The sequence below is a fragment of the Lemur catta genome, chromosome 3, assembly GCF_020740605.2.
Source record: "Lemur catta isolate mLemCat1 chromosome 3, mLemCat1.pri, whole genome shotgun sequence".
Lineage (NCBI taxonomy): Eukaryota > Metazoa > Chordata > Mammalia > Primates > Lemuridae > Lemur > Lemur catta.
In genome coordinates this window covers 55713358-55736744 of record NC_059130.1, presented here as the reverse complement: position 1 = coordinate 55736744, position 23387 = coordinate 55713358, and the positions used below count along the sequence as shown (strand labels likewise).

General features: G+C 39.9%; 1 protein-coding gene across 3 annotated transcripts in view; it reads left to right on the top strand.

The window, feature by feature from the left end:
* LRRC8D (leucine rich repeat containing 8 VRAC subunit D) overlaps nt 1-23387 on the top strand; it is a 111439-nt gene that overhangs the window by 14702 nt on the left and 73350 nt on the right. The window contains exon 1 of one of the 3 annotated variants that reach the window (XM_045547567.1): nt 7919-8039. The exons of the other annotated variants lie outside the window; for them this stretch is intronic. The gene's annotated coding sequence lies outside the window, so the exon portion shown is untranslated. Of the gene's footprint in view, nt 1-7918; nt 8040-23387 lie in introns of those variants that run through there. 3 annotated transcript variants of the gene reach the window in all.

Sequence of the window (23387 nt, the reverse complement as noted above, 5' to 3'; positions counted from 1 at the left end):
TCCTTTTTTGTTGTTGTTTATTTAGAAGAAAATAATATATAGGATTTCATTGTTGGCTGGCTGTCTCCAGAGCATGAGCTCTGGCATCTACTGCCTAGATTTTCATTCTGCTCTGCCACTTTCTGGTCATGGGACCACAGGAAAGTTACTTAACTTTCTATAAAGTGAAGATTTAATGGTATTTACCTGCTAGGGTTAGTTGTAAGAATCGTTTATGTAAAATGCTTAGAACAGTTCCTGGCACATAGTTAACACTCAAATGTTAACTTAGCTACTGTTGCAGTTATTGCCATTAATTCTGCAGATGACCCAAAGATTCCTTCCCTGTGTTGCTCACATATTAAGAGCTTTACTTTTAAGAAATGACTATACAAATTGCAAGTAAGAGTAGTGAGTAGTAAGGGTGACATATTAGGATAGGAAGTTTTAATTATGTAGTAACCCCTGTTTCCTTTCAGGGCTTTTTATTTTCTGGAAACATATGTTTTCCTCCCATGAACAAGCTTGCTAGGATATACTTAGAGCCCATATCTGGGAAAGAACCTTCCCTTGCCTGTTGGCTACAGAGCTAATAGTTCAGTTCTTCAGTCTCTTAGGAGTTGCATGAGATGTTGCTCACTAGTACATTTCCTGGGACCCAGCCTGAATATAGGCGATTTTTTTCCAAATGTGACAGACCTCTCTTACTCTCAATTCTTGAGTCTAAATCAACTATTAACTTTTCAAGTAAAATTTTTGCTGGGAAGACAAACAGTTCTCCCATGGGAGAAGCTATTTCTCAACATTAAAGAAATTAAAAATTATAATTTATGTCTAAAATAATAATGTTAGTCCAAGTTTTAGTTCTCTTCTCTCCCCTTCTCTGTTATTCTTTATCCTGCCATGTGTTTGCAAACCATTCTCATGACCTTCTGCCTGTGCAGCACATTTGTAGTAGGACCAGATTATACGTACACCACTGACTTTTTCATCTGACTTCCAAATTCAGCCTTTGAGCCCCTTCTTTTCTTTTCCTAACAAAATCATCTTGTTGAAAGGAATATTATTTCTGATGGTGTATGGAATAATAGGCTCATACTTTGTGAGGTTCAGACCTGAGATCCTAAAAATTTAAACATGTGTCTATTTGCTATTGCTCACTTTACTTAGTTCAGTCTTGGCATTTCAGGTCTGGAGGTGGTTACTACCCACTGGACATCCTTAGTCACTCCCTGCAAATTAGAGGGAGGACAAAAATGCAACTGAACTTCTTGTTTTTCTTCACGTCTCTGTTAATTTAACTAAGTCAATTGGCTTGCCCTCATTTGCCCTTTTCACACCTACCAAATTAATGTTATGTGCAAATTTGATTATAACAGTGTGAATAATTTCTAAGGTTACTTTTGAATACAGATCAAATTCTGTTCCTTGTGGCTTTTTTCTTCATCATACTAGTAGATGTAGCCAGTGTTTTTCTTGCTAGCCTGTTTAAATCCTGTGTGGATGTTGTAGCAACATATGTTACAGTTGATTTAGCGATCCTGATTTCACAGGACACTGTATCAACTGCTTTACCAAGATCAAAGTACGTGGGGTTCATTGCATTCCCTTCCATTGCTAATTCAGTTGTACTGTAGCCAGGCAATCCTGGAGCCTTGAAATCCAGGATTCTGGTCAAGGTGAGGAAGCAGCCCTTCTTCCTGGTTTTTTCATTCTGCAGATATCTTTCTTTTCTTCTCAATATTCATTTATTCAGCACTGTGTCCCAGGCTCTACATCCCTGTCCTCCAGCAGCAGCAGCCCAGTGTCCCTATGGCCAGTGGTTACATTCTTGCTGCAAACAGGAAAATCTGTGAGCCCTTCACCCCAGCGTACCCTGTGAACTTCCACGCTAGAGAAAGCAAACCCAGTCCGGTTGTGCCTTAGTGGTAATAAAATATGTTGGTCAAAATTAGACTTGGTGGCTTCCAGGCTGCCTGAGTTCTGGTATTTACTAGCAGTGTGATTTTAGGCAGGTTATAGACATCTCTGTGTCTGTTTTCTGATCTGTAATATGAAGATAAAGATAATTCCTACCTCAAGTTTGTTGTCGGAATATATGCAAAGTGGTTAGCATTTATTGAACTAGGGTTAGTTAAAAAATTGTTGAATAAGTTTTCAAAAGTTCATAATAAAGATTCTGGATATTCTGGATTTTCTTATCTCACTATACCCTCAAACTCCTGGGCTCCATCCATCCTCCTGCCTCAGCCTCCTGAGTAGCTGGGATTTCAAGTGAATGCCACCACGCCCTGTTGCTCAGGCTGGCCTTGAAACCCTGGCCTCAAGCAATCCTCCCTTCTGGGCCTCCCAAAATGCTGGGATTATAGATAGGTGTGAGCCACCACACCCAGCCCGTTTCTGGATTTTCCAGGCCGTTTGTTTCTCTTTCATGCTATTTGCCTTGGCCATTCTACAGACAAAGGAAAGGAGATGAAACTCAAAGAATCCAATTTTGCAACCTTAAATTATTCATAAATTGTTTTTCTTCTTTTTAGACTCCATTATAATGTATAATTAACAATTGATGTATTTAAGATAATGATATATGTGACTTATTTTCTGTCAACTCATATTTTGCTACTTCATACATCTGGAAGTAGCAAAATATAAGAATTGCATATTTTTAAAGTCATTTTTAAGAGCATTTTTTTCTTAGTAGTGAACTTTGTATTTATTTGACTTATTAGGACCAATCCTTTTGAGTTGTAAGGCCTTTTAATGTATTATTTTAAAAATAAAAATGTTCAAGATAATTGAAATAATTTTTTAAATAAGAAAGCAGAAATACCCACCACAGAAGATGTATAGACAAAACATGCCTTCCAAAGAAAAATGAATTCTAGGACAGTGTTTAGTCTACACAATAAACATCACGATCAGTAAATAACCCAAGGCTATTTGTTGCCAGTAGCCTGTGCCGGGAACATTTTGAACACCCTTGTATACAGGTATTTTTACATTTAGTCAGACTTTTATGGTATCGTACCCTTTTTTCATATTATATTCACTAAATCACAGTGCATCAGCCAACATGGCCCACTTTACATATATATTTGCATGCTAACTGAAGAATTAAAGGAGAAACTTGGAAAAAACATATTAAGGTTTTGTCTATCACAGTTTGACTAGTGGATCTGTCTTATTATTTGATAAAATTATATTCAGCCACAGCCCAAGAGCATATTTTACCTAATATTGCTATGGCTTAAAATCAGTTGGCCTGTGGCAAAATACATGTTTAGACTTTACACTTTACCAAAATTTGGCAAGGTAATGAGGTAGCATAATGCAGTTGAGAGAGAACATTACAAATTATTTTTTAAAAGTGAGCTTTTTCTAAGTAAAAGATAATGTAGTACAGAATGATCACTCCACAGCCAAAATGCACCCACTCATTTCTGTTCAATTAAAAGGAAGAAGAACAGACCTAGGGTGGGTTTCAGCTCCATTACCTACTGCTTTGAGAAAATCACTTAACATCTGTGAGCCCCCACCGTGTCTTCTGCAGATGATGACTCCTCTCTGCAAAAGCAATTCTGAGCATTCAGTGAGGCAGGGCACGTGAGGGTTGGTCCTATGTAATGTTAGTAATTTTGTGCAAGGTATGTGGGTTCATGAGGTGTATGTTTGGAAGCTGAGAAAACTGAGGCACCGAGCTTAGGAAAATACCAGCTCAGGCCTGTAGTCACCCTGGCCCTGTCTTTCTGCTTTGTGTCTAGGTCTTCCAAGTCATGCTGTGGGTGCTTTTTAAGTAGTGCTTTCCTAATCTTGTTGAAAACCAGGAAACTCTGTGCACCCAAGGTAGCCTAAACCATCTTGCAGGCAGACTTTGTAAAAAAGATGATTTTCACCCCCTTGCTACATTTTGCCTTGAAATGACACTTACTCTGGCTCCTTGAAGATGGCTAATAGCCCTCTATGGGTAACTGCCAGTCAGGCCAGCCAGCTGGCTCTGAGAAAGGCTTCCTTGAAAGCCATGGCCCGGGTTTTGCTGAGGCCAGGAGGTGAGCGTGGGTGCCAGAGACCTCCTTCCCAGAAAATCCTGTTGCATGTGCTACCCTGGAAATGAAGACAGAGACAGGGACACTGCTGAGAAGAAGGCTGCTAGCGCAGAGAGGTCATCTCTTAGGTAACCAGACGGCTTGTCATTTTTCATTTTCTTGTTTGAAAAATCCATGTGTAATAATCACCAAGAATCCTGATACACAGAGGAATGCTTGTGGCAAATGTTTTTAACCACCAAAATAAGGCCCCCTTTTTAAGATAAAGAAAGATAAGCAGCATTGTTTTTGGAGATGAGTTTATCATCTCCTCCTCCACACCTATTAGTCCTCAGGAAAGCTATTTCTTGTAACTTAATTTGGAGCCTCTAAAATGGCTTTCACAGTTGTTCTTTTCATCTAAGAACTGTGGTACTTAGAGAATGGAGACTTTCAAAGTGAACGCCTCATATCCTTCCAAAATCAACTTTATGTTTTGTGGTACCATTTGTGCTTACCTGGGAGCATATTTTTTCTCTTATGAGGTTGTAATTTTAGTATTTTTTTCCCTACACAGCAGTGGTGAGGAAGAAACACTTCTCCATGAAACATAGGAGACTAGCTGACCCACAGGGGCGTATGAGACGATGCTCAGGCCTTGTGATTAGACTTAGGAGACACATCAGGAACTGTGTTGTATTCTCGAAACTATCAACTTTGGAATCTATGCACAAAGTGAATGTTAATCAATATTTTTGATGAGGAGGAGGATTTTAGTTATAGGGAGCCTAAGAGAGAAATGTGGTTGTCCTTCCCCCACAGCTGGCCACTGCTCTGGAGGACAGTACTATGAATGCAGGCGTGACCCGGCAGCACAGGTAAATGTGGTTCCTAGACTCCCACCAGATGCTCTTCTATATTTTATCATCTATTAAACAGTACAAAATTTAACATATATCATAAAATTATCTCTTAACACAGTACTCAGACAAAATAGGAATAGTCTGCTGTTGACTTTTTATGCATTAATGACTTTGAGTTTTTCAGAACTAAGGGAGACTTTTAGAAGTTAGATAGTCTAATCTCATGAGTTCCCAGATATAGAAATGAAGGCTATGCAGGTTAATTTAAGGTTTCCTTTGCCTTGAGAATTTTATTTTTCTTTAAAGGTTTTCCTTTTGTGCTCTTAGGCTTATAGTAACAGAAATGAAAGAGAAAATTTCAAAAGATATTTTAAAATAAAATTGTGCCCTTAAAAACATGTTAATTATTGACAGGGATTTTTCCTTCTTTCTTTCTTTCTTTTTTTTTCTTTTGAGACAGGGTCTCCTATTGCCCAGGCTAGAGTGCAGTGGCGTCGTCATAGCTCACTGCAAGCTCAAACTCCTGGGCTCATGTGATCTTCCTGCCTCAGCCTCCAGAATAGCTGGGACTACAGACACGCACCACCATGCCTGGGCATTTTTTCCTATTTTTTGTAGAGACAGGGTCTCGCTCTTGCTCAGGCTGATCTCAAAATCCTGACCTCAAGCGATCCTCCCACCTTAGCCTCCCAGAGTGCTCGGATTACAAGCGTGAGCCACCACACCCAGCCTTGACAGGGTTTTAAAATCAAGTAAGTTTTGAGTTAAGTGTGTCCTGCGCCATCTCCTTCTCACTGGGTACTTTGTGGGAAAGGAATGGTAGCTCTTTGTGAAGAAGCATTAAGCTTGTGAGAAGAGGTGAAGAGTTGCTAGGTCTAGGGTAAGTAATGGACTGAGAGAAGGAAAAGATGGACAGAGTGTGACCCTAAAAGAATGCTAAGATTCCTCAGGAAGTATTTAAGTAATAAGCCCTCATCAGACTGAGTAGCCCCTTGGCCCATCTCCTGCCTTTGTACTTGAAATCTGCAGGCCTTGTAGTTCTTCTGTGTGCTCTACAGCTTGAGTCTGTGCTGCTCTAGCTCTGGGGAGGTGGTGGGGAAGGGTGGGGGAGATGCACTCAGTTTCTCTGCAAGTGTCTAGAGGTCTCAGCATTGCCAAGACTCTTAATCACCCTTTAGTATGTACTCTATTTCTTGGCTATATCAGGTTAATAGTAGCATGCTACTGACAGGTGAGGGTGAACTAAGGAAACAGAAAATGAGAGAATGTCAACAGTTTTTACTAAAAGTTGAGGCCATGCGTGCATTTTTGTGAACAGCATCTACCTTCTTCTTAAAGAGGCCCAGTTAGTGAAAAAAGAATTTAGGGAACAAATATTAGTCAGCTGATGAGGTTTTGAACTGGACAGACTTTGTACCTTGGCATATGAATGGCCATCCCAGACCCTTTTGAACTTTTGCCACCAAGTAATTCTGAAAAGGCTGACAGAGCCAGTCGAAGATAATGGAAAGAGCACAGGCCTTTGCTCAAGGAGTCAAGGTACATATTATTCAGGTGGGTAAGGAACCTCGCTAGCTCAACAGTGATAGGTTATAAATTGCAGGATCATTCAGAGATGAAGAAATGGATCACAGATAGTCGTTGGGTTTGACTTTTCTCCTAGAATTTGTTATTGTTTTAGGAATCAACAGGGTGTAGAGGAAATGGTGCAGATTTTATACATAGGAAAGACCTCATTCAGCACTCTATTTGACCACTTTCTAGCTGAGACACGGTGACAAGTTCCTTTACTTCTCTGACCCTGTTTCCTCATTTGGGAATATGGGAATGGACTTTTGCAAATCTGTTGGGAAATGTGAAGGCCAGGAAGAGAGTAAAATGAGATGCTGCCTAGCATTGAGTAGCAGCTTAATATGCATCAGTTCCTTTCTACTTCAGTCAAAATTTAGTTTTGTACGCAGAATAATCCTTCTTTATATTCTGTTCTCCGTTTTGAGTTTGGAAACATGAATGATTTTATTTAAGCCAACAGCTTGATGATAAAAGGATCTGTTTGTCAGAGACAGTCCTGTGAGTGCCTTGTAACCTGAGAGATTCTGAGTGCAAGGGTAAGCAGGTTATAAATGCCAACTCCCACAGCCCCACCACTTTGTGTGTGGCAGATTCTTAAACCATTTGTTTACTATTTTTTTAACACTACCCTGAAGTCCTCTTTTAAGTCAGAGTTCAACAAAAGGAACGTAATCCCTGAACTTTGGGATTTCTCTGTGATCACAGAGAAATGCGAAATTGTTTTCTGGAAGAATGCACTATTGGATTATACTCCGTGTGACATAGGGATATGAAAATATTGGTGGATGGTGATGGTGATGTTGATCTCAGCAGAGACCCTAGGAGGAACCTAAAGTACTGGATAGTTGTGGCTGTTTTGGTGGTTTTGTTTTGTGTTTTTCACAGTTCATGGTAGCTCATTTGTGGCAGCTGTGTGCACGCTTTTTCTTTTGAGTCAGCGGCACCAGACAAGTAATTTCCCATCCTGAAGCTCTTTAGTCTCTGAGCTGTAGTGGGTATACTGGGATGTGGCTCTTAACTTTAAAAATTTGCATAAAGCCAGCTGCCACTGCTCCGGCAAGGCTCAGTCTTTAACCTACCCTGAGGTGATTCTTTTCTGGGGTTGGAGGTTGGGTGCGGGGAGGGGTGGCTGGGAGGGAAGGAGGAAAAAGAGGGCCCCCTGCCCAGGGCACTGGCGGGGAGGAGAGAGCCCAGGCAGGGGCTGGAAACGGAAGGGCTGCGAGGCAGCGGCTGGCAGCGAGGCCGCCGGCAGGGGGAGGCCCGGGCCGGCCGAGGCCGAGCCACCGCGCGTGGCCCGTGTGGCGGGGTCGCCCGCTGGGAGAGTGCCCGGTGCCGACCATGGCAGTCGTGCAAGCCGCAGCCCCCTCGCCCGCCCTGCCCACCGCCCCGCGTCCCTCCCTCCCCGCTGCCAACACTCGGATCTCTCTCGCTCTTTCTCTCCCCTGTGTTTTCAAACAGGAAGTGCACGGCTGTCTGTAACGTGCCGCCGGGTCCCAGGATGGAGGAGTGAAGTCTCCCGTTGCTGCGGTTCCAGCCTCCGGAGCCCGCCGAAGCCGAGTCCCGAGAGAGCGCCCTGAGGGAACAGGGTGGCCGCCTGGTCCAGGTGCGCGGGCCGGGTCGGGAGTCCGCGGCGGGGCTGGGGCGCGGCAGCCTCACGAGCCCGCCCGCCCCCAGCCCTGCTTTCTCGCCCAAGGGTCTCGGCCACGCTCTGTGGCAGCTGCCGCCCGGGGCGTGTCGGACCCGGACGGGCCGGCTTTGGGCAGCGCGCTGCCCCCGGACCTGCTGCCGGGCTCTGCCACGCCGGGCTGCCTGCCGGGGAGCCTTCCGGGAGTCCCCAGCTGCCCTCTCCTCCCGCTGCCTGAAGCAGCAGCTCTTTGTTCCTCATTTGCGGTGCGTGTGGGGAGGCTGTGGGGTGGGCTGGGCTGGGGGGACCTACTTACACGTTCCGGGAGGCAGAGTGGTGCGAGCGTGAGGAGTGAGCACCTAGGAGCACGAGGAGTGGAGGGTGAAGTGCAACATGGATGGGAGATGAGAGTCTTGGTTCAGAAATCTCATCTCAGCTGGTGACAAGGAAACCCGGTTCCTTCCTTCGTATTTTGGGAGAACCAGGTCATCGCAGACCGAGGGAATTAGTGATGCAGACACCCACCGGAAACGGAGGGACCTGGAGTGAGGGACAGCAGCGAGTTCTGAGGTGTTTAGTCTGGCGTCTGGCTTGTTAACGCCACTGCGGTTTCTTAGCCAGGTTTCCTTGCTGAGACAGAAGGTACTTTAATAATACGAGCCAGGCATCTTTATTAAATTCCATTAGTCATCAAAGTAAAATTGGCAGTGACTTTTCTCAGATTCTCCAGGTAGATTATAATTTCATATCCATATCTTCTCACACGTTCATAGGGGGAGAGCAAAATGCTGGGGAAAAGGTTTGTTTTATGGGACAAACTTTTTGCTGCTTCATTTCTGTAGCAGCTCCTCTCTCCACAAACGAAGTCAAACTGACTTCTCCCGCAGTGAAAGCCTGGCCTTGTTTTACTGCCTGTGTTTATCTACCCAATGAAACTCCAGTCTTGTGGCGGGACACCAAGGGAAGTGCGATGGGTGAGAAGAATCAGTTCCGTGGGATGATTGTATGGCCTCAAATTAAATGTCTGAACAGTGTTAAAGCCAGTAGCATCTTCTAAGTCTTTATTTTGGAGGAAGGGATGTGAACAAATGAGGGGAGGAAAGTGACGGTGCCAAAGGAGGGTCTCCAAAGCACAGGGGAAAGTGGATAATGACCGTATCACAGTCACTTGGCTCTTTTACCTTACTGGGCACCCAAGCTTTCTCAGGATTAGTTGTAGAATTTAAATTCATGATGTTGGATGCTGACTATACCATTCTAATGCTGAAAAATTTGTAATCACATATATTTCCTAGATAATTTTGCTTTGAAAGGAAAATCTTTTGTACTCGGGCAAATTTGTACTGCTCCCTCCTCTTCCTTTTTTCCCATATCAGCAGTATGGAAGTAATTTGAATTATAAGATCCCATTATTCCAGTAATCCTTCAGGACTTTAATCTCTTTTAAAATGCAACTGCTTTGAGCATTGTGATAATATCAATAATTGGTATAATTGTATTAGCAGTAAGTAACCGAGATACACTATGAGAACTGAGCAATTTCCTCCTTACTAGATACAGAAACGTGGACTTTTTAAAGTTTGAATTTAATTGTGAGATGTCTGTGTTTATGCGTCTTCTCTAGCCAAATACATTATGAGATTAAAAGTGAAAAGTCATCAAAGACATTCTTGGAAGACTTGTACAACCATAGTATTTTGCCTCTATTTTTATACCCAGTATTCTCTTTTCCCTCCAGTTTGTTAATTTATTAATATTTGAGGACTTTCTTTAGCATCTGTCACTCTGCTCTAAGATATAGTAGAACGCTTTTGTGACCCTCCAAACCTGTCTCCTATTTAGGAATCAGATTTACTTCCACTCCAGTGGAATTTAAACTCAGGAATAATAATAACTGGCCTTTAGATTGTCATTTTCTATTTACGGAGCATATTTTTCTGTACCTTCTTTACTCCTTTCCATAGTCCTAAACTCTTGCTCCTTTCAACAGTGTGATGAAATAGGATTCATTTTCTCCAATTTATGGAGAGAGGAAACTGAGGCCAATCAGATGGGAGTTGTCAGTGGTCATATTAGGAAATGGTGATGCGGGGACTTGAACAAGGGTCTTTTGATTTATAATCCTTGGCTTTTTTTTGTGGTCTAGAAAGTTGCTGCCTAAGGAAGAGATAGCAATGCTGATTCAGGTGGTCCTTTACGATTCCAAAAGAGAGCTGATAAATGACATTAGCTTTACCAAATCTCCAGGTTTTTTTCCCACTCCACTCATGCTAGAGCTCAGGGTCCCCCCGCATGTTTGAAATTTATACTTCCTCCATGTCAGTGACTAGATTTGGCTATGTTTGCATCAAATGTGATTTGTATTCTGCTGCCAAAATTCTAATGGAATATTTTAATTTACAGATATTTTTTGTCAGGTCTTAGTGAGCACATATATTTTTGAGGGGTCAGATTAGCATGTTTTAACATTTTAGAACTGAGAGAAAGCCACCTCTGATTTACCCATAGGAAAGTTTATGTCCCAGAAAATAAATTAACTAGTATATGATGCATGTGACCCTCCCTACACCCCACTGTTACTGCCATCATATGTATCTCCTGCTCTCTCACTCCAGTTCAGGATAACCCACTGAGAAGTTCATATTACAGAAAAACATAGACAAACCCATGTAACTTTAAATTATAGGTGAAATATTTTTGTAATATTCCCCAGATGGAAATAAGTTTATTTCCTTATCTTTGCAGTGTTGAAAGTTGAGGCTCTCTTTAGCTATGGTTTTAATGTTGTACCATTAATTAAACCGTAAAATTATGGTTTAACTTGTACTTCAAATTAAAATTTGGTATACATTTTCACACTGAGAAATGCTGGATAGAATATTTATTTTCCCTTAAATAATTGGAGGATGTGTAATGGTCTGTAACTTCCCCTCTGTAAAATTGTGCCAAAACCTCAGGGGGAGGGGGAAGGAGAGGAGGAAAATAGATAAAATGAGGGCTCATTCTTTTATAAGGGAGGAATGAAATGCTGCGTGTATATTTCCTTAATACACAATACACTGCAGTTTGTCTATTGGTGAGTTGCAATGGCTTGTGAACTAGCCTCCTGTCCCTTCCAACAGAAAGGCTAAAAATAAAAGGGTAAGGGTAACTAGCTTTGATGTTAAATGCCAAGGAGAAGTTAATGGCTAAGAGGGGACTAGGAATGGAGATAAATGTGAATTAAGATTTTGATTTTTTTCAAAACCTTCTCTTTTTTTCTTTCATGTGTATTATTTTGAAAACACTCTCTTCTTAGTCAGATTATAAACTGTAAAGCAGTGGTTGTCAACCCTTACAAAAATCAGGAGGCTTGATACTAAAAGATTTCAAAGATCTTGACTTTTGGGGAGTTTTTCTTAACTCTGATGATTGCAAATATTTCTTTAGAAAGTTATTTAATATCAGCTGAATATATATTGTAAGTAATAACCTCAGCATCTGCCTGTATTTGTGAAATAATAGTACATAGATGTTGAGATAGAAATTCAGTCTACGGACCTCTCTCTCAGTACCCTAAAGTCCACAGATCGGGAGTTTGGCTCAAGGTAAAACAACTGCTACAGGTTGAAAATGCTGAAATGGTGATGAAAATGCATGGCATGTTGGCCATTAGGTTATAAAGATTCCTGGGTAGAATTTTTCCTCTTTGTTGTACATTGAATAGGTGATGCGTAAAGTCATGACTTTGCATCTGGTTGTGCTTCTGAGTTAACTGTTTTTCATGATCAGCTTTGAGATCCTTGCAGTTAGTCATGGAAAACTGGATTCCTTCTAAGACCATTTTCCCTTCAAGTACTTCGGTGGCTATATCTTCCTTATGTTTGTAGAGTCAGGATTCCGGCACCAGTTGCAGAATCACCACAGTCATAGCCATTACCACCGGCTTATATCATTTCCTGGAAGCTAAAAGAGGCTTCCCAACCGTAACTTTTACAGTTTGTGGTAAATGTATGGAAGGGTAAATATTATTTATTCTTGTTCTGCAGAGGGAAAAACTAAGTTCATATTGAATCGTTCTCTCTAGTTTCTGAACCTGTTGTTATGACTATGGTGTTCTGCTTAAGGTGGGTTAAGCAGGGCACAGAAATCTATTACGGTTAGCGTGTGAAGGTCTTTTATTTGGTTAAAAAAATATCACTTTCTGTTTATTGAACACCTTGTATTTCCCAGACACTTTACATGCATTACCTCTAATCCTCCTGGTATTATGCAGAGTAGGTAATATCCCTATTTTATGTGAAGAAACTGAGGCAGGAAGGGATTGTAATTTATCCAAGTCACATAGACAAGCTCAGGCCTAGACTTGGATCCAGATTTTGCAACCAGCACTGCTACAGTATTTCCCTTACTGCATCTCCTGCTCTCTCTGTACTTAGCCTAGCCTATGAGAAGAAATAATCATGGTTTGTTTAGTCTTACCTGCCTTTTACGCAAAGGTTAAGTTAAAACCATAGAGAATATGCAGACATTAGGAATATGGACATGAAAGAGTCAACATTTTTATAAATATTTTTGGCTTCCATGTAGTATGTCTTCATTCTTTTTCCTAAGGAGCCCAGATGTATGAAATTTGTTGGCCTTTATGAGAGCTTCTTGAGGCAATATTGCTCACAAGCAACATTGCTTTATTGTAGGATATATGCATACTAATTTTACTAGGAACTACACAGGTTATTGTTAAGTTTATGTCTCTCCACCAGTGCTGCATAAGGACTTCTTTTTGTACTAACAAATTTCCTGGTTGTTGCCAACCTGATAGATGTTAATTGTCCTAATAATTTAATTTTGCCTTTTCCCGATTACTAGTAAGATTGACTATCTCTTCATTAATTTTTTTCTTTCTTTTTTTTACACACATGCTCACACTCACTCTCCCGTATACTCTCTCTTCAGTTATTTAAAAATGTCTCTTTTCCATGAATTGTCTCTTTGTATCTTTAGCCTCACCTTTTTTTTTTTTCTGTCGAGGTCTTTAGCCTTCTTCTTGCAAGAAGTTCCTTATAAGAATTTTTGTGGAGTTTCTTGTATATTCAAGAAATTAATCCCTCGTGGTCTTTAGATATTGTGAATATTTTATTCTGTCACTTCTCTGATAACTTTGTGGTGCCTTTCAGCAACAGCAACAACAAGATCTTTAATTTTAACATAGCTAAACCCATGAATTTTTATTTATTATTATGGTCTGTGTATATTTAGTCATTTAAGAAATCCTTCCTGGCCAAAAGTGGTGGCTCACACCTGTAATGCTAGCACTTTGTGAGGAGGATTGCCTGAGGTCAGGAGTTTGAGATCAGCCTAAGCAAGAGCAAGACCCTGTCTCTACAAAAAACAGAAGAATTAGTTAGGTGTGGTGGTACACACCTGTATTCCCAGCTACTTGGAGAGGCTAAGGCAGGAGGATCTCTTGAGCCCAGGAGTTTAAGGTTGCAGTGAGCTATGATGATGCCATGGCACTCTACCCAGGGCAACAGAGAGACAGAGACTCTGTCTCAACAACAAACAAACAAACAAAAAAAAAAAAAAAAAAGAAGGAAAGAAATCCTTCCCTATTCTGGGCTCACAATATAGTTTCTCCTCACATTCTTTTATTAACTTTATAGGTTATTCTTCTTATCATTTGACTTTTTAAATCATTGGAATTTGAGATACGTATTAATCCAATTTTTATTTTTAACACATTAATTTCCATGTGAGTTATATTTAACTCACGCTAGTTTTGAGCCCAGGGCCTTGTGAAGCATATGTAACTCTCACATGTCTCTCTACGTTGGGAGCCAAGTGGTACACAGGCAACTCACACTGCCATGCTGTAGCATACATGTAACATGATGGGTGGCCCCTGGGCGAAACCCTGCAGTTGGTTCGTGAAAATCTTACTTGTTGATGTTCTTATTGTTACAGTTAATATTGATAATTTAATTGCATACAATTCATGCACAGAAAACAATAAAAAATAACAAATTTTTCATGAAATTAGAAAGGATAGTTTTGTTTTCAAAGTTTTTATTCTATTTTTGTTATAAAAATAGTTTCCCCAAGGAAAAAAATTTTTTTCTACTGTGGCAATCTGTTAAAAATCTGGTCATATTGTAAACCAGTTTCTCCAACACTGTTTATCAAATAATACACTCTTTCTCCACAGATTTTTGATGCTACCTCTAGCATATAAGTACACATATATGGGAGGCTCTTTCTGAGATTTCTGTTTTGTTCAGTTGACTTATTTGTGTGTTCCTGGCCTTTGATACACTGTTTTAATTGTCACATATACATTTATGTAACTTGATCTTAGTGGCGTGATTGATACACTAATGTAAAAAGTTCAAAAATGTTTAAGATTATTTTTAGGTAGATTCGTTACTCTTACTTGCACATGTTAACTCTTTACACCTATAAATTTTCTGGAAATAAGTCTACTTACGTAGGAACATTGTTTAATTTACTTACTTGGTAACACAATTTAATTTTAACATTCCTAACATTACATCATTGTTTGTTTCTTCTTTTTCTTTTTTTTTAAGCAAGTAAGGCTCCCCTTCACACTGAGTCATCTATGTAGGGCAGTGGCGTCTTCCTTCAAGGGCATCTCTTTCTTCTTTAGTGCTCTATATGTGCTTGTAGAGCTATGATGTGCATTCCTGGTATGGCTTTTGAATGAATTTTTTATGAGGTACGATGCTGTAATACATGGGTGAATACTCTTGGAAACCTGTTAATTATAGATGTCGCTTTATTATTGGGAAAACTTAACCAGTTGCAGCTTGATTTTCTCCAAGTTTAGTTTGCTGCAGTCTGTTCTCAGTTCACTGGGTCTCACTTCTCCTCCTGTCTCCAATTTATGTCACGCTGAATGTTAGGTTACTTTATTTCATAAGCAGGTATTTGTGTGCCTGTGCGGAGTATGATGTACTTTTCCCTTAGTTTCTAAAATGTGATGAAACCATGTTGTACATAACATGGCTCATTATTATAAATAAATTTGAAATCATGGGAACAAATTATGGTCTCAAAATAGATATTTCATGACAAGGTTAGTCTAGGACAAAGATGTTACCCTTGGCCATCAGTTACAGGATTACTATTATTATTTTAACAACCAAGTAGATTCACTAGAAGATGGGTGATAGGCTATATGTCTTTTTTTTTCTTTTGTCTGTAGTGCTTAAGGTGCTTTATGGTCATAGGAGAGAGTTGTAGTCTTTTTAGTTACTCAGATTTGCTAAGCTTGCACATAGTCTGATAAAATTATAGTATAGAATGTTCTGGAGTCTAAACCTGCTTAGACAAATAAGATCAATGTCTGTAGGCTATTGTAATTATTCTCCTATTGTGTTTTAAATGGGATTTATTAATATTAGGTGGTCTCCTGAGTTTGATTGTAACAGCCCCAGCTAGTGACCTAACTGAACTTACATGCTCATTAGGGAACTTCCTTAGTATGGGTGTTCTCCATTTCTCATTCACATTCCTTTGTGCTCCCCTCAACAGCTGTCAGATCCACCTGTCCTCTCAGCCTCTCTTATTCAATTATTCTAATATAATTGGCAGCCAACCTACTTCACCATTCAACAGACATTTGCTGAGCTCCAAGCTATTAAATCTTAGTTCCTTCTCTGTCTTCCCCCTACTTCCTATGTCCAAATCATTTTGTTAAGTTCTGAGGATGCAGTGTGAGTGTGGCATGGGTGCCTAACCTTAAAGATAGACACATACACCATTAACTGGAACTTAGAATGGAAGACTCTTTACAGCAATACACTGTGATAAATGGTAATAGGGAGTGGGGCACATAGGAGAGAGGGATTTGTTCTTTCTTGTTTGTGAGGAAAGAACTCCTAAAGAAGGTGATTTTGGTGCTGAATATTGAAGGGATGTTATTTACCAGGCTGAGCAGGAGAAAAGTCAGACAGAGGAAACAGTCCACGTTCAGAGCCGCAGAGAGCTCAATGCAGGAGGACCATGGAATATGAGTGATCGGAGCAGAGAGATGGTGGTGCTGAGGGGAGAAGGGGCTGGAGGTGCCTCCTGCTTTGGATTTTCAGTCCTGTGCATGTCTAGGGCCATGCATGTCATTTCTGGAAATGTGGACTGTATCCTGACAGTATTGTGGAATCATCAAAGGCAAAATAAATACATAAATCACTGTCTTAAGATATGTGTAAAGGAAGAAAGAAGTCCAGTGGCTATTCCAATAATCCCAGCAGAGAGAATGAGGACCTGAACTAAATGGGAGAGAGAGATTGGATTGGAGAATCATGTAGGAGAAAGATTGGTTACTGACTAGATGGAAAGTGGAAGGAGGGAGTAAGAGGAAGGAATAAGAAAGATGACTCTTGGTTTTTCTGATTGGGAAGAGTCACTGAGGGTATCATTAGTAAGGATTGAAAATGTAAGAGGAACAAGTTTGGAGACAATCATGAGTTAAAGTTGAAATGACGCTGGGGTATCTGTGGGGCATTCTTCTGGACTTCAGGGGCCTGGGCCCCAGGAGAGAAGTCAGGGCTGGAGACATGTGTTAGGGACCGACTGGAATTGGATTATTGTAGCCACAAATGTAGCTAAGATCCCGCAGGGATGGCCAAAGGATCAAAGACTGAGCAGACAGAAGAGAAGATAGAAAAATTCAGGAAAATCTAAAAACAAAAATTAAAATATTGAGCACCAGGTGCTTTTTTTGTTTGTTGTTTCCATATATTATATTATGCAATCCTCACACAGTCCCTTCTGAAGTAATTGTTACTGTCTTTTACAGATAAGTTGTCTAAACCTCAGGTAAGCAACTCTCCAAGTTGCCCAGATAGTAAATAGGGAAAAGCTGTCAGGTCTGTCAGAGGCCCCAGGATGGTCTGAGAAAGTGAAGATCCCATGTCAGAGATTGGATTTGACAATTAGGTATTCTTGGTAGTTAGAAGAGTTAAAAAGTCTAAAACTGGATGGTCGGCCGGGTGCAGTGGCTCATGCCTGTAATCCTAGCACTCTGGGAGGCCGAGGCGGGTGGGTCGTTTGAGCTCAGGAGTTCAAGACCAGCCTGAGCAAGAGCGAGACCCCATCTCTGCTATAACAAAAAAAAAAAAAAAATAGAAAGAAATTAAATGGACAACTAAAACTATATAGAAAAAAATTAGCTGGACATGGTGGCGCATGCCTGTAGTCCCAGCAACTCGGGAGGCTGAGGCAGAAGGATTGCTTGAGCCCAGGAGTTTGAGGTTGCTGTGAGTCCGGGCAACAGAGTGAGACTCTGTCTCAAAATAAAATAAAATAAAATAAAACTGGATTGTGACCAGTGAGAAAATAGAGTAGAAGTTGAGAAGGGGGGGCACCAAGTGGAGAGAGAAAGAGTGTGACTGTGAATGGAATTTGTGAAGGAATTTTTCTGTGTATTCAATGGTGATTAGAGCTTAGAGTTTGGTTGAGAATAGTGGAGAGGGGGTGACTAAAGTCAAAAGAGGGAATAGCTAATGGAGTTAGGTTCCAGAAAAGATCAGGGGGCCCAGTTCTGGAGTGCAAGCATGCTGAAAGAGGTTGTCATTGAAGGGAATCAGGGCATTCATTCCACTGGGACGGGGAGGAGGAAAGAGATGTGTGACTATAGAATATGCAAGTGGATGGGAAGGAAGCTGAAAAAGCCCATTCCTGATGGCTTGTGTATTCTCAGTAGAGGAGGTGAAATCTGTTGAGAGTGAGGGGCCTTGAGACAGCTGAAAGCTAGTAATAGTTACCTATCAAAAAGGAGCCCCCTGATGTAGGATGAGTAATGGTTGTGCATCACTGAGGGCCCAGATGGGGTTTTGTCAATGGGGGTTAGGTGCTGATGGTGGATGTTTTTTTCTGGCTGATAGAGTACTGTGATATGAATAACATGAATGACCTTTTAAAATAGAACACACAGGCCTAGCCTGCAAAGTTAAGTTTAGATGGTGATTTAAGAAAGCTTAAGGATGGGGGTTGGGGAGAGAGAGAGAAAAGTAGGACAAAAGAAGCATTAGATAGAACACTAGGGAGCTTGAGTTCTAGTTCTTCCATTAATGGGGGATGGCCTTAGGAAAGTCAGTTAATCTCTCTGGGCCTCGGTTTCCCCAGCTTTTAATGGAGGAATTTACACTTAATATCCTCTTAAGTCTTCTGTAGCTCTCAGAATGTCTATGAGACTTGCACATCATTAGATAAAAATGAGTGTATCAGAGAATAAGAGTAGCTAGATTCCTGTCATTTGTCGTTTATGGGTTCTTCTGATAGCAACTCTAATGCCAGTACCTTTGGGGAGTTGACAACATGAGACCAGGACAGCTGTCCTATACCCATACCCCGAGTGTCTGCTGTTGTGGCTGCGCTGGCAGTGGGAGAATGGTAGCAAGTCAGAAAGGGGAGGACAGGAGCATGGACTGTAGTGGGTGTTGTGCATGAGGTGGACAAGGTGGATTGACCATGTGCCCCTCCTGCTATGAGCCACAAGTCCCTGAGGAATCACTAGTAGCAGATGATTTGGTCATTTCATAGGGAGGGGATGCTCTTTGCATTCCTCTCTATGTTGTTTCTCTCGCCCTAATTGCATTTTCTTTTCCCTGGGTTGTTATCACCCTCTTAGTTAAAAGTGTGGTATTGCAGAAGAAAATTGAATAGTTGGAGAAAATGAGGTACTTAAACAGCATCTTTCTTACCTTAAGAGTCCTTTCTCCTTTCTACCTCCCTCACTGCTCCTTGATACTTCTTTGTCCATAGAGTTTGAAGGATTTCATCAGTCTTTGAGTGGGGTATGTTCTTCCCATGGAAAGTTTATTCTTCAAAGCCATTTAACTGTCTGTGATTCCTTTTAAGAACAGGAATAACATCTTAAAGCTCTAAAGGTGTGGCTAGCATTAAAAGGTGAATCCAGTCAAGTAAGTGGCTCCAGAGATTATTGTAATAATTTAACAAGCCTAAGCAGGTGATAGGACACTCCTTTTAAAATTAAGCCTCTCATCTTTCTCTGTGTTTTTAAAGATTTGAGAGAAACCCCCAAAAGGCATTTCCTTTTTTCCTCCATTAAGCTATTACACAACTTAATGCTTGGAAAATTCTTCACAGGAAGAAACAGGGTGTAACAGTTTTTGTGAGACATTTTTTAAAAATTCACTCTTTTAGCTTAAGTTTGAGAATACTAATCTCTCTCCACCCCACTGATCTAGCTTCTTTCTGAAAGTCTTAATTTCTCCTTATAATTAAATACTCTTCAAAGTGAAACATAGTTAAAAAATTAAAACCATTTAAACTCGAAGTTAAAACATAATCTATAAATGTATTCCATTTCCTGAGAAACAACAGGAAGGATTTGCTTTCTCAAAATAAACTAAGTAGCCTGACTATGAACTCAGAGCAGTAGAGATCAAAGATTCCAGCATCATCACACAATGGGAAAATTTCAGTCATTTTCTAACCTCAGAAAATCAAACCAAATACTAGTCTTTTTGCATGAGGCGTTAGGATAAGTATATACAATTCAGAAATGCACCTTTGGCACATTTGAAATTGTCTTAGCCTAAATATATGTAGTATGTCTAGGAGAGTCCGTTTTCAAGATATATTTGATCAGTGTGAACAGTTTACACATTGTAGCAATGGAAAATATCCTTCTTGGGCATTAAATTTAGGAAGAATAGAGAAAAACCAACTGACTTTCTGCAATGATACAGAATCTAAACTTGAAATTAAACTCACAAGATCAGCACGTTATTTCATAGTTGTGCTAAGAGGAAAAGTTTAGCAGCTCATGAACATTGAGCGGCATTGAAAAAGGAATCTGCTACAGTAATTATACACACACACAGAGGTAAGAATTACATGCACACTCAGGTAAGAATAAAGGCATTTATTAATATTTCTCTCTTTCCAGAAATAAGGTATGAGAGTTTGTTTTAGAGAAAGGAAGTGAATTCTGTTTTATTTGCCAGATTTTTTTTGTAGGATACAAGCAAGATGAGGGAGAAATATATGCATTCAGTATTCATCTTTCATTAATTTGTATCAAATGGGTAATTCTACATTCCCCAAATGGTATAAAATAGGTCAAAATTTTGAAATATTAGACAGTGTTTATATTGGGAAAATTCTGTATACATTGAGAACTTTTTAGAATTTCTCAATAGACTAGATTTTTCTGTGGATTTGTCTTTGAAGAAAGGGTAAAAAAGCAGATTTCAAAGCAATATACTGCTTATGATCTCAGTTTCTCTCTTAATACCTTTATTTTTAATCTATCTAAATCTTTATATTTAAAATAAGTTTCATAGATAACATATCTGTCTCTTTTAATTGGTATATTTAGATAATTCATGTTTAAAGTGATTATTGATATATAGTTGGATTAATATCTATCATGTTTGTAACTGTTTTCTATTGTATTTAGGTATAGATGATTTTTATTTTCTTTTTTGCAGTTTCTGTATTACCTGGTTTTTAAAAAATATTAATAACAAGCAGGTATTTTATAATCAGAAACAACAAAGCTCTTCATTTTGGAGAGAAAGGAAGAAGCAAATCACAGCAAAACAAGCTGAAAATCTATGGTTTTGAAATTTATATCCTTTCTTTGCTCTTGCCTTGAGATAAGCACATTGTCACATAACTACTTGCTCTCCACCAGTAGAAAAAGGAAAGGGTTAGCTGCTTTTTACTGTGCATTGGGAGCGTTGTCAGCCCCTGTCCTGTACCTTCCCTGCCTACCCACTGAGAAAGAATCCTCAGAATGACTTGGAATCAGTCCACCTTGTGGTTTGACGTAAAAAGTTTTCTGCTTAAAATAACCAGACCCCTCTCTTTCTGCCTAAATGAGGTTTTCAATTAAATGGGATGTCTTTATGCCTCTTCACTATCTTTCAAAAAAAATAATAAGCAGAATAAGAATACTTGAAAACTATTAATGTTAGTGGAGGAACGATGATGAAACTTCTAGGGGTTATTACTATCTTAGCCCATATCTAAGTGTTTACCTGTGTTGGCCTGGGTGCCTTCAACCTGCTGCCATTGGACCCTTCCTCTGTTTTTAACTTGTCGAAATCTTCCTTGTACTATGGTCTGCCTATTTGTTCCTCAGCTGTGAGGAAATTACTTGAGTGACAAATGAAGAAAGAAATAATCCTGTCATTATTTTCAATACAGGGAAAGAGGATTATGTATAACCCTGAGCTTTCACCCCAAAATAATAGATAGTATAATAGGTTATCTTTACTTTTACAAATGTAAACCATAATGCTTTAATAACTACTCTTAGGAAAAGATTGGTAGGCACTAGTGTCTATTTGCCTTTTCATCCATTTATTTCATGATAATACCTTTATGTTTCCTAATTTGCTCGTTGAAAGAAGTAAGAGTGTGTGGTCAGTCCTGCCACATAGGCCAGTACAAGATCCAGATACTGAGCAGTGCACTGACAGAGCAGCTGCCTCCCACTTTGTGCTTCCAAGAGGTGGCTGTAAACAGTGAAGTGAAAATTTTAAAATGACAAAAATCACCTTGGCAGTACCCTGTAAAAACACTGAGCAACAAAATAATATTTATATAATTGCTAAATTGATAGACATTTTATAAACATTTACATACAATGTGTAAAATATGTGAAATATTTTGTATGTTTGCAAAAGTAAATTTCCCTGCCATTTTAAAGTATTTAATTCGAAATGAGTAATTAGTATATTTTGGATGGCAGTAACAGTAAGGCCAAAAAGCATCATTTTTACAACAATCTCAGTTTACCTATTTGCCAAGTGTTATTCCCACTTTATAGATTGGAGCCAAAAAGCCAAGTAGTTTGAACTGAAGGTAACTCATTAGAGGAGCTTCTCATTTTTAAGTAAGTTGTGATCAGTACTGGGCAAGAAAGCTTACAGATCTCCTACTTAAGGTAGGCTTATCTCTTGAACCATTCCAAGATAAAGAAAATGTACCATTTAAGCTTTTGTGGAAGAAATAAAAACCTCTGCACTTTCTGATCTCTGTCAAATCAAGAACATTTTAAACTAAGTCTTTTATGCTAAAGCTTAATTAAGGTAACTCATTTCTTTCTTAACATAAATGGGTATACAACATCCTCCATGAAATAACTAAGCAAAGACATCCTTCTCCTTAGTAAGTTTACTAATCCCAGGGCTCTTTACTTTTCCCTTACAAGTTCAGTTTAAAAAATATTTATTTCATAGGTCTTTCTTTGAGGTTTTCCTTGAAATTCTTTTAACAGTCTGCATTTCCCCTTTTAAAGGGGGAAATGAGGGGTTTGATTAGAAGCCTCTTTTGCTGCACGTGTGATGATATTCTGGGATAAAGGCAGGTAAAAGTTGCAGGGAGGCAGACTTTAGGTTAATACAGGGGCCAAATCTCCTTCATAGCCATGCAGAGCTGGACTGAAGAGCCCGACACTGTGCAGGGCCCTGGCACTGAGAGCACTTTTGAGAGGCTGTCCATCCTTGGCCAAAGGAGTAGAGGAGATTTGAAACCTCATGGGAGGGTGGGGCAGAGATGCTCTCTAAGGTCACTCACTGAGTATGTATATATCATTCTGTCCCAGGCTTTGTGCTAGAAAAGCCCATGTTTAAGTACCATCTCTGGCCCCTGCTAGCTCTATGACCCTAGGAAAGTAAGCTAAATTATCTAAGCCTCAGTTTTCTCCTCTTTAAAATGAAGACAGCATGATGTGAGGATTATCATATGAATTTAACAAAGCGCTTAGTGTAAATTATTCATTCCACCTGACTTTGTGATTCTGTAGTTTTTCACTCTGTGCCCCTTTTCCTTTCACTCTGTTCTTTCTCCTTTTTCTGGCCTCTCATTCATTCTTTTAGAGCCTTTAATGATTTTATTACCTTTTATTGTCCTCTTCTGTACCTGCTCTTAGGGCCTACCAGCGATGTCTTGAGCCCCTTGGGTAGCATGACCATCCATGTCTGATACCTGGGCAAGTCAGTGAATAGGTACTGATCCTCTGTGTCCTCTGGAGTTGGCATGATGGGACAGCCCTAGATAAAACCAAGATACTTTGCTGCTTTACCTTTCCTGTGTTGTGTACTGCAACACTTTCTGCTCCATAGCTGAGGGTCATGAAAGCATCAGGTAGGATTTGGATATAGATAAAAAAAATTTTGTACAAGGACTTATGGATGTAGAAATCTATGTTGGTAACATTTTTTTCTCTCTATTTAAGCTTCTGTTTTGGAGCCAGGCTTCTAATTGCAAATGTTATATTTGAGAGAGAAGAATAATGTCAAGTCCAGAAGGGCCAGAAGCATTCATTCTCTTTAAGAGGAACGTTTAATCTAA